Consider the following 11,274-nt stretch of genomic DNA (forward strand, 5'->3'; position numbering starts at 1 on the left):
CTTCCTTTCACCTTTCGATGCTAGTTAAATAAAGCTGTATAAATGGCACCATGGTGCAAATAATTCAGTCAGCTTTTCTTCAAGACGGCCTAAAGCTTCTGAATGGACTTTTTTCCCTAAAGCTAGTTATTAAATCTAATCAGTTAAGTTTTTCTGCATAATTCACTTTGGAAAGCGCAAATACAGACTAAGGCACGTGGCACTCAAAAGCTCTCAATTGCTTCCTCTGCACAAGAATATTGCGTCCTTTTTTTTAACGCTTTGCTCAAGTATTAATGCAGTCGTGAACAGAATGGTATAAAGTTTAGGTTTTCTAAAAACTTGCGAGTGAGCTCAATGGCAAGATAATCACAGAGCTATTGCCCGATAACAACTAATATTTATTACAACGTTTTGTTCTCTCTGCAAATTTATTCAACTGCTTTCAGAAATGCGTGCAGCTTTCAGGAACAGCATAAATTGTTATTGCAAATGCGGCAAAATTGGACAAATTTCTGAAAAAGCTTGATGCAGTGAACAATTCGCACAGAGACCTTTTCCCTCAATACCCGCTTCAGCTACGTGAGCCTCTACTTTATGTTTTTCCACTTTTTTAGCAGCTGGTCGAACTTCTGGACACTGCTGGCTTTATTGTCCTTCAAGCAACGTGCGATGGTCAGATAAAGATTTTCAATCTAATTATTGTCAACAGATTAGGCCGGAAACTTCGTGAGATCCACCCTCCCCATCTTCTACCAATCTTTCTCAAGCGTAGAATAAAGCTTCGAGTCATTGCTCTGAAAAAAAAAAAAAAAAAAGGAAAGCGTGTACTCTAATCTTATATTCTTGTATGCGTAATATTTCCATAGATTTTCTGGTAAACCTCTTTTTTTCATAATACCTTAATATCATTGAAGGAGGACGATTCGACTTCCGGAGAAGCAGCTCAGCAATGTCGCATTCACGCGTATGGGGTTTCATGCGATAAGCTGACAACAAAGTCGAAATGAAATGTGTCTGAGACAATGTTCACAATGAATTCCATAATTCCCACACTACAAGTTTGATTCGCCTACTGTTTTTCTTTTTTTTTTTTACTTTGTCACCTTTTCACACCAGGCGTTCATTCGCCTAAGTCATCGTGGATACTCAAAAAGCTTTTATAGTTTTGTGGATGTTGAGCTGAGTTGTGACCATTTAGCTCAACATATGTCTCTTCATTTTTGACATTTCATGGAGCCATTGTCAATCATGGTACCAGGGCACCATTTACGAAAATAATGATGGCAGTCGTCCATTTTTTGCGTCGAATTAAGAACGCCGCCCTCGACACAGTGGTCTGTCGATCTTGCGTGTCCCGGTAAATAAATATAATAAAACCTCTTCTGAATGTATATATTTTCGAAGCAGTTGAATCATCTCCATCAAAGGCTATGAAAGCATTCCAGGGCAGCATTATTTCATCCTTGAGGGATCAGTTCAGTTCAGTCGTTCAGTCGTGTCCGACTCTTTGTGACCCTATAGACCATGTCACGCCACGCTTTCCGGTCTCTCACTATCTTCCTAACATCACATAACTTCATCTGCAGCGCCTCGAGGATGCCATCTAACCATCGCGTTCGCTGCCTACCCCTTCTCCGGCGACCCTCAACCTTTCCCAACATCAAGTCTTTCTCCAGCGACTCCTCTCTTCTCATCAGATGACCAAAGTAGCTGAGCTTTAACTTTAGAATTTGACCCTCCAATGAGCAGTCAGGGTTTATGGTCGACAATATCGACTGATTTGATCTTCTGGCAGTCCAAGGAACTCTCAAGAGTCTCCGCCAGCACCACAACTCAAACGCGTCAATTCTTCGGCGGTCAGCCTTCTTCACAGTCCAACTCTCGCATCCATACATCACAACTGGAAAGACCATAGCACGAGTTATACGGATCTTGGTTGACAGACTAACGTCTCTGCTCTTTAGTAGGTTATCCTTGAGGGATAACTGCGAATAAATGCCATCCGAACATTCCTGTTGACGTTGCGTGCACTTCGTACTGCGTGTGAAAATGTCCAGTAGTACATGTGCCCACCGAACATGTTACTTGAAAGTCCGCCACAATGGTGCAAGTGGTTAGGGTGCTCGACTACTGTGCCCAAGGATGCAGGATCGAGTCCCGGCCGCTTTTCAATAGAGGCGAAGAGCAAGGCGCCCGTGTGCTGTGTATGATGTCAGTGCACGTTAAAGAACCTCAGGTGGTCGAAATTTCCGAAGCCCTCCACTACGGCGTCTCTCATAGCCCGAGTTGCCCTTGAACGTTAAATCTCCCAAACCAAACTAACCACGCTAATTTAAAGCATAGGCCGGCTCATTCACTCACGACTGCACCCATATACGCTCATATACACTCATTCACACTGCCATTGTTTTCTCCCAGTGGTCGTGAGTATGAGAGAGTATTCACGAGTGGAGTTGTGAGAGAGTGGACGTGAATGTGAGTATGAGTTAGTGGTTGTAAGTGGAAGAGGGATACTGGAACCCACGCTAGTGGGGCTAGCTTAGTAATGCTGTTCAAAGACGTAACGGGCACGAAATGGGATATCATAGGGCATAGCGAGATTAGGAGGCCGATTGAGGCATACACTATACTGAAGGTCGGTGGTAACATAGATGAATTCTATAACATTAATGAGAGAGTGGCAAAAATAAGTTTAATAAGCGGTATACATTGTAAGTTGTACAGGCCTAGGCCTTTACACCTTTACATGTGGCCATGATAATTAGGCAGTTCAAAGTTTCTACAAAGATGTAGAATCGACACTTGGGAAAATAAAAACGCAGTATACTGTTTTGCTTGGCGAATTCAATGCCACAGTAGGCAAAAACAGGCTGGAGACCAGGCAGTGGACGACTTTGGCATTGATTTTAGGAATAGCAGGGTGAATTATTAGTTGAGTTTGCAGAACGCAAACCCTAAAGAATAATGAATGCCTTCTACAGCAAACAGCAGAACCGGAAGTGGACATCGAAAAGCCCTAACTGATGGGAGATTAAAAATGAAACTGGTTTCATGCTGTGTTCCAACCCTGGCATTATGCAGGATGTAGAGGTAATTGGAAATGCGCGATGCAGTGACCACAGGGTACCGAAGTAGTCTAGACTTGAAGAGTGAACTAAACAGGTCAGTTAGGAAGAAGTCCATTAATGAATTAGCGGTGAGAAGAAAGGCAGAAGAGTACAAGATCTCGCTAAAGAATAGATATCCAGCGTAAACAAAGCAAACAGACCTTAATGAAAAACCAATGAACTAAAACTTCGGAGATAATATCAGTGAGGCCACGGTAGAAGAAGTCGGTAGGATGGTTAGAGAGGATACTGATAAAATATCTAAGCAAACGAAAGATTTGATTACGAAACACCAAAGTATGAAAGCCCCCAACCCAACAGAAAGGAAGAAACTGGCACCGATATCAAATGTAATCAAGAGGTGCAAAATGTCCGGCAAAGGAAGTATAACATGAAGCAAATTGAGCATGCTGTGAAGAATGATGGTAGTCTTCAAGCTGTCAAGAGGAAATACCGCATTGGCAAGAATCATGTGTATGCGCTAAGGGACAAGGCTAGAAATGTCATTACTAATATGGACAAGATAATCAAAGTAATCGAGGAATTCTATAAGGATCTATATACACAAGCTGAAGTAGTCAGACGAATAAAGAAATCAGCATTAGGGAAGAACATTCAAACGTTCTGCCAGTAAGGATGGACGAGGCTAAGATAGAGGACGCTAAGGCATTGAAAACTTACAGACCAATCAGCCTAGTATCCTTTATGCACAATGTATTTACTGAGATAATCGCTAATAAAATCACGTTAATCTTAGGCTTCACTAAACAAAAGGATCAAGAAGGTTTTCGGAAAGGATCTCTACCAACGATCATATTTATACTATCACTAAGGTGATACAGAAATGCTGGGAATATAACCAGCTCATAATACGTAGCACCCATTGATATACGGGAAAGCATTTGACTGAGTTGAAACCTCAGCGCTCAAGCATGAATTGCCAAATATTTATGTAAATAAGCCATAAATGAAAGGACTGGAAGATATATCGATGGTGGATGCACAGCAACCATAGTTCTCCGTAAAGAAAGTAATAAAATTTCCATGAAGAAATGTGTTAGGCAAAGAGACACGATCTCGTCAGTACTATTCACAGCTTGCTTAGACGAAGTATTCAGATGTATTCAGAGGCTTGGAGTGGAAGCAGATAGGGACAAGGGCTGATGGAGAATACTTCAGTAACCTGCTATGCGCTGATGCCATTATTTTGCTAACTCAGGGACAAACTGCAAATTATGATTGTTGACCTAGATGGGAAAAGCCGAAAGGTAGTCCTAAAATGTATACGCAGAAGACTAAAGTAATATTCAACAGCCTCGGAAAGGAACAGCAGTTTACAATAGGTAGTGAAACACTGAAAGCGGTAGACAAATATGTCTACTTAGGAGAGATATAGTGACCGCAGATCCGGACCATGAAAAGGAAACAACGAGGAGAATAAGATTGGGATAGAGCGGATTTGGCAAGTACTAGCTGATTATGACTAGCAGCTTACCGGTATCCCTGAAAGGAATCTCTTGCCAGCACTCACCTATGGGGCTTAAACGTGGAGGCTAATAAAGAGGGTTCTACTTAACTTTAGATGAGAGGTATTAAAAAGACGTGACTCCAAGGGAAGGAAAGAATATGAGGGGACGGAAGAACGTTACGTAGGCGGATGAGGTCAAGAAGTTTGCAAAGGTCAAGTGGATGCAGGTAGTACAGGACCGGGTTATTTGGAGGAATAGGGGAGAGGCCTTCACCTTGCAGTGAGTGATGATGATGTCTTTGACTGCGAATGGATGTGCGTTTTTGGATGGATATGATTAGTTGTTGGTTATTGCGAGTTGTTACGAGTAGTTGTGAGTGTTCGTCGGTTATTGTGAATGGGTGAACACTGTTAGAAATCCACAATGAGCTGACTGAAGGCATCACTGAATGCGGCATGTTTGGCTTGGTTTATGGCGATTAAAGTCTCAGAACGACTCATACTATGAGGGCCGTCATAGATGAGGGTTCTCAATAATTTCGACCGCATCAGGCTTTTTAACGTGTGCAGTGTGCACACAGTACACAGGCATCTTGCGACCCTCCACTATCGAAACGTGGCCTCCGCGGCCAGGATGGAGTCAACAGCGGCCTGCAACTAAGCATATTTCAAAGGGTCCATGAAAAACTGTTGACTGAAACGAGAAAACACGCGCAAGCAATATGCACCCCATCAATCCTCTTCACAACGAAATCATTTTTAAACTACTTTCTATAACACCGAAAATATAGACGGTCGAAAATGAGCTCCTCCTCTCCTTCTCGACTCAAAGCATGGCTGCGAGCAAGAAAACAAAATCCAAGAAAACAATTCGTAATGGCGCCTCAGCGCGCCCCGTCCCGCCAGTGTCACTTGAGAACGTCCAATGAATCGGCGCACCCATAAATCCTTATTGGAACTATAATGGGAATGAAGCACGCGGATTCGTCCGCCCTAATCGTTTGCGATTGGACCCCAGGAGACACTTTAAAAGTTATCTGCTGGTTATAGCTCTATGTCAAGCTGTTAATTCGACTCCAATGCTCACAAGACCACCCCTGGTGTTTCTTGCATTAGAATATTACCGCAATCGTCGTTTCATGGCCAATTTAATTACAGGGCTGCGCACTTACTTATGGGTGCACTCATGTCCACTCAAACTCACATTTGTGAGTGTGAGTGCATGTGCTTATGAATGGATGCGATTGTGAGTAGTTGTTTTGTCTGAATAGGAATGAGTGGATGCGAACTGTCATGAGTAGGGTGGGTGTGATTAGGCGTGAGTGAGCGAGCCATCCCTCATGTTGCAGACATATGCTTGAAAGTGACAACAAGCTAATAAATAATAATGCGCCTGAAGGAACCAGTCGAAATGCGACCATGGCATCGACAAAGGTGAAAAATGAACTGAAATAAAACAGTGCATCTTTAACAACTCCAGGCTGACACGGACGGCATTATTCAGAAAAGATTATAAATAGTAAACATGTATTTTTTTTCGGAATATTCGGAATAAATACCAATAAAATTAATATATATTCTTTTTCTTCGCAACTGTAATGAACTCTCGCAGTCCTAAAATGATTCTTCCTTTTTTTATTAATATTTTTGTGCTATTTATGCTACCTTAAACATTCTTTTTCGGCACCATGTTAAATATCTTAATGTATTTGCTACTCGAAGATTTAGAATTTCCTGCATCGCGTATATGCTCAGAAAAAAAAAAAGGGCAGTTCAAGTGTCACTTTTTACCGTACTGTACTGCTATAGTACATATTACTTTCCTGCTACTTTAACCTACCTGTGTAACTCAGTAAGAAGAGTGCGTTTTACTGTTTAGCCAAACGTTAAGGCGAACGTTATTGTGGAACCAAAAGGTGGGGGGCAAAGAGGGTGGTCAGCAAGTTTCAAACAGCAAGCGGGCCTTCCAATGTAGTATCGTCATCACCTCAGGCACGTCGTCTTTCATAGAAGACACCGAGCGTGGATGCCATGCTACAATTACATCGAGGTGAAAAAGGAGGCATCCTGCCGACTCATGGAGTAGACGCAAAGAGTTCACCCTAGCAGGGCCTGAGGCGGTCGACATGCATCGTTCCACGCCTGCGACGACGCACATCCTGAGGCAGCACAGGTAAATCAATAAGGCATATAGTTCATATGAGAAGTCTGGCGAATAAATCGGTACAGACAATTGTATTTCGAAGCGAATTTGGTAAGGAGCCGGAGGTGGTTGTAGGAAACCATGACCACAAGAGGGAATCCGCGGAGAGAACAGCGCGGTTGTGAGCGCGAAGGCATTTATGGTTGCACTGGTTTTATGAAGATCGGGCAAGCTAGCAACATTCTTCAGCCCATACGCGGCTGCTTGAGAAACTGTCTTCGATTCGAATTCATTAAGACGATAGAGGAGTACTGTGCGCATTATAGAGGCAGGCTCACGGCCGTAAATATGAAGAAGCCGGTCGTGTTCTGTGCGGCGGTGTCATAGGCATGCGTAACGCAACAGCTGTATTTTATTTACATTTACACCTATGTGTTATCCAAACAGTGGCCCATTTCTTACACATGCTACACATGTTCAGTCAGTGCCGAACTGCGTCTTCCTTAAGCGGTGAAAACCGTAGCGTTATGCTTGGAACACAAGGATAACCTCCTTTCCAGGATGCCATTGAATTTTTTTCGCTGATTCGTAGAGTTATTCAAAGCGGTCAGCACAAAACAATTAGTGAAGAAAATAACTTTAACTTTAAAGTTTTCTTAGAATCTAGTGCTAGTTGCTGCGTCTGGCCACAATATAGTGTCACCTAAGGATCCTTCGATATGACCTGGCTTTGAAATCGAAAGATTGGCGATGTTTCGGCGGGTGCTACTGCTTCTTTTCTCTTTGACTTTTTATTTCTTCATTTGCTCATTAGGTGATGGACATGCTCGACAGAAGCTCAGACTTCAGGTCAAATTTCGGATTGTGGCAGCTTGTCTCCAACTGGCGATGTTCTCTGATTAGGTCGATTGACGCACGCTTTCCTAATTTTTTTTTGCAACAGCAAGGGCATGATGATTTTGTATTGACGTCACAATCACCCATATCTGGCACTTGCAAAGCGCTCAATTATCGTGTTGATAACTGGCGTGAAGATAGAACCAACGAGAAAAATATGTAGTGAAGCTCATTTCACAGTTGAGGAAACATTTGTGACGCTCATACTGCAATCGGTGTCTTCGTTAATCACTAAAGATCTGAACAATACGGCGGATTCGGCACGCTGCGGACGCCACAGAGTAAGAATATCAGTTTGAGATAAGCTACTAAAAAGGAATGTGACTTAATGCCCTAACCTTACTGGCACCCAACCGGGTTCGCGTACACAATAGAAGTTATCTTTTATTCCATATGTTTGCCATTAGGCGAAGTGAGAAAGAAAGAAGGAATGTGGGAGAAAGAATTACCCAATGTAACTGATTCGGTATTTTTTCCGAAGTGGAGTTTGAGGAAAGGAGTGTTTAGAGTAAGCACTGGCTACACGAAGTCTGATATTTGGCACAACCTTTCGTCGCTAATAAGAGAATTCAATGGATGAAATCTTCGGCTTTCTCTTTTTTTTTTTTTTTCACAGACCGTACTATGCAGAAGAGTTTGTCATGAACCGTAGCCATAACAGCACTCACGGCAGCAAATATACAGACAAAAATTAGCAGTGGTTTAGCTTGTGGTTAAACCTGGAGTTACGCGAGAGCTACCTGCATAGCTACGCTTAGGTTCGGCTTCAAAGTAAAGACAAGGCTCTCGCACATAGTTGTTTACTTTATGGTTTCACCTTTATTTATGCCATAGGGGAATCACTTCACGTATGAACACCCCTTGCCTCTCGTTGGTGACCATTCTCATTCGTGTGTAGAAGATTTCTAGCGGCATCGTCACTATGTCGAACTCCGGGATTCTTCTTCTTCTTCTTCTTCTTCTTCTTCTTCTTCTTCTTCTTCTTCTTCTTCTTCTTCTTCTTCTTCTTCTTCTTCTTCTTCTTCTTCTTCTTCTTCTTCTTCTTCTTCTTCTTCTTCTTCTTCTTCTTCTTCTTCTTCTTCTTCTTCTTCTTCTTCTTCTTCTTCTTCTTCTTCTTCTTCTTCTTCTTCTTCTTCTTCTTCTTATCCTTCCTCTTCTTCTTCTTCTTCTTCTTACAGGCACGGCAAAATGGCGAGACTGTGGTCAATGTAGCTCTCTCTACAAAATACAAAAGCGACGATGAACTCATTTCAGGACAGCATAACTGTACTCTTAAAAAATGATCGAGGAGCACGACGCGTGATGTCGGCTATGCCTAGCATCTTCCAATTGTGTAAAACGTTATTGCTATTTGAAGATTTAAGGAGTGAAAGTTTCCGCTTCTGTTTTCATTTTATTTCGCTTCACTGCTATGTACATACTAAAGTATTTTGTTGTGTCCATCTTTTAATTATTAGGAGTGTGACACAAGGAACGAGAGAACTCTTTGCTCGGGAACGATAGAAAGCATGGTTAGAATTACAAGTGCCCGCATTTTGGGATAGGTGAAAGCGAAATGGTCAGATTAGGGACAGGGACAGTAGGCGCTTAAGCAAAACTAGAGTTACCCGCTGGAGTTTAAAGCGCCACTGTCCAGGGTATAACTTTTTAAGCAAAGTAGCCCAATGCTTCGATCAGGTACCGAAGATAGTTTGTGCAAAATGCTGCAGCGATACGCACGCCTCAAAGCAGCAAAAATACAAATCAAAGATATCTCATGCTCTCTATTGGAAAACCAGCTTCCGCGTTCTCTACGCTGGTCAGTCGGGCCGTTAGGCTGACGTCAGAAGGCAACGACATCCATTGTTCCGTCTCGCTGACTCACAGATTTAGGATGGGCGTACACGACTAATTGTGTGCGCCAATCGCTACGCGCTTTTCCATCGCCACGGCCGGGCCATGTGCAATGAATGCAGCTAAAGTGAGGTCACTTTATTGCAGCGGCGCGCGCTCCCTCGCCCGTTTCGTTTTCACGCACGCAGAGTGCCACGCCCCCGTCAAACGCGGAGGAAGGGGAATTTGGCTTGCGGGGATTAGACGACCGGACAGGAGAGCGAAATACCTTTGCGAGAGAACGGGAGGAGAGAAACACGACATAATCGGGTGATTGCAGTGGCTGTAACTGCGTTATTAATTACTCTTTTCAAAAACATTTTACGGCCCTGCGTTCTGGTGGCGAAGTCTCACAGTCAGCGGGGAAGAAAATATTTTCGATCGGAGGGTGAACAGGAACAGACTCTCACCTGCTACTCATCGTTGCTGAGGCGTTTTTTAGGAAGTGAGCCCCGCCGGGGTGATGCAGTGGTAAGACGCCCGATTACTGTGCCGGAGTACCCGGGTTCGAACCCGACCTCGGCGGCTGCGTTTCGATGAAGGCGAAACGAAGAGGCGTCCGTGTGCTGTGCGATGTCAGCGCACATTAAAGATCCCCAGGTGGTCGAAATTACTCCGTAGCCCTCCACTACAGCTCCTCTTTCTCTCTTTCCACTTTCCCTCCCATCTTCCTCCCTTCCCTTACGGCGCGGTTGCGGTGTCCACAGAAAACAAGTGAGACAGTTACCGCGCCTTTCCTTTCCTATAAATAAATCAGTTTTTTTTAGGAAGTGAAAGGCGCGGTAACTGCCTCACTTGATTTCCACAGAAATCGTGAGACAGTTACCGCGCCTTTCACTTCCTATAAATAAATCAGTTTAAATAAATCAGAGCGAGAAGGACGCCAAGATAAGGTTGCTTTAAACAGTTATGTATGAGAGGGCAAAACCAAAAATGAGGGGTCGTATATTTAAAAGCGTTAGCGCTTACTTACACTTGCTGGTTTCTCATCCGTTTCGCCGTCATGATTCGCCAAAGCCACGTGACCGAGCCGCTCCCCCCACCCGAGGGAGGCCTCGCCCGACAGTGAAGACCAGTGTCGCCGCACTGTAAAAAAAAAAAAAAAAAAGGAAGTTGATGTAAATAGGGTACAGACCGAGCATCACCGCTAGAAGGCAGCGTATGACCACTAACTACGTACGCGATAGCGAGAAGTGCCCTTAGACATGCCTTTCTTTTATTCATTTCCGTTTTATACAATCGACGAAGCAGAGCTAAAACGACCCACTTGGGCTACTTGTGCAGCACAGCGACAGTAGAAAGCATTCTCGACAAATTTTCCATATTTGAATCCTTGGCTTTATATTTTTTGGTTGTGCAACACTGCTTGCATGAAAAAACGCCAAGAATCTTTGTCATGGTCCTGATTTCGCAAATGAAAGAGCGACGGGCGTTCTACTGCCTGCTCCAGAGGGCAACACTACAACGCTCACATGACCCCAACTCACCCGGACACTTTGAAGCAGCCACGTGCGTAAAAACGTTCTCAGGATGATTACGATACTCTCTAATGCGAAATTTGAGCACAGCTGTTTAAGCGGAATTTGAGGCATGGTCATATATGTATGTATGTATGTATGTATGTATGTATGTATGTATGTATGTATGTATGTATGTATGTATGTATGTATGTATGTATGTATGTATGTATGTATGTATGTATGTATGTATGTATGTATGTATGTATGTATGTATGTATGTATGTATGTATGTATGTATGTATGTATGTATGTATGTATGTATGTATGTATGTATGTATGTATGTA

Source organism: Amblyomma maculatum, chromosome 9 (assembly GCF_055883805.1).
Source record: "Amblyomma maculatum isolate TAMU_Amacu chromosome 9, ASM5588380v1, whole genome shotgun sequence".
Taxonomy (NCBI): Eukaryota; Metazoa; Arthropoda; class Arachnida; order Ixodida; family Ixodidae; genus Amblyomma; species Amblyomma maculatum.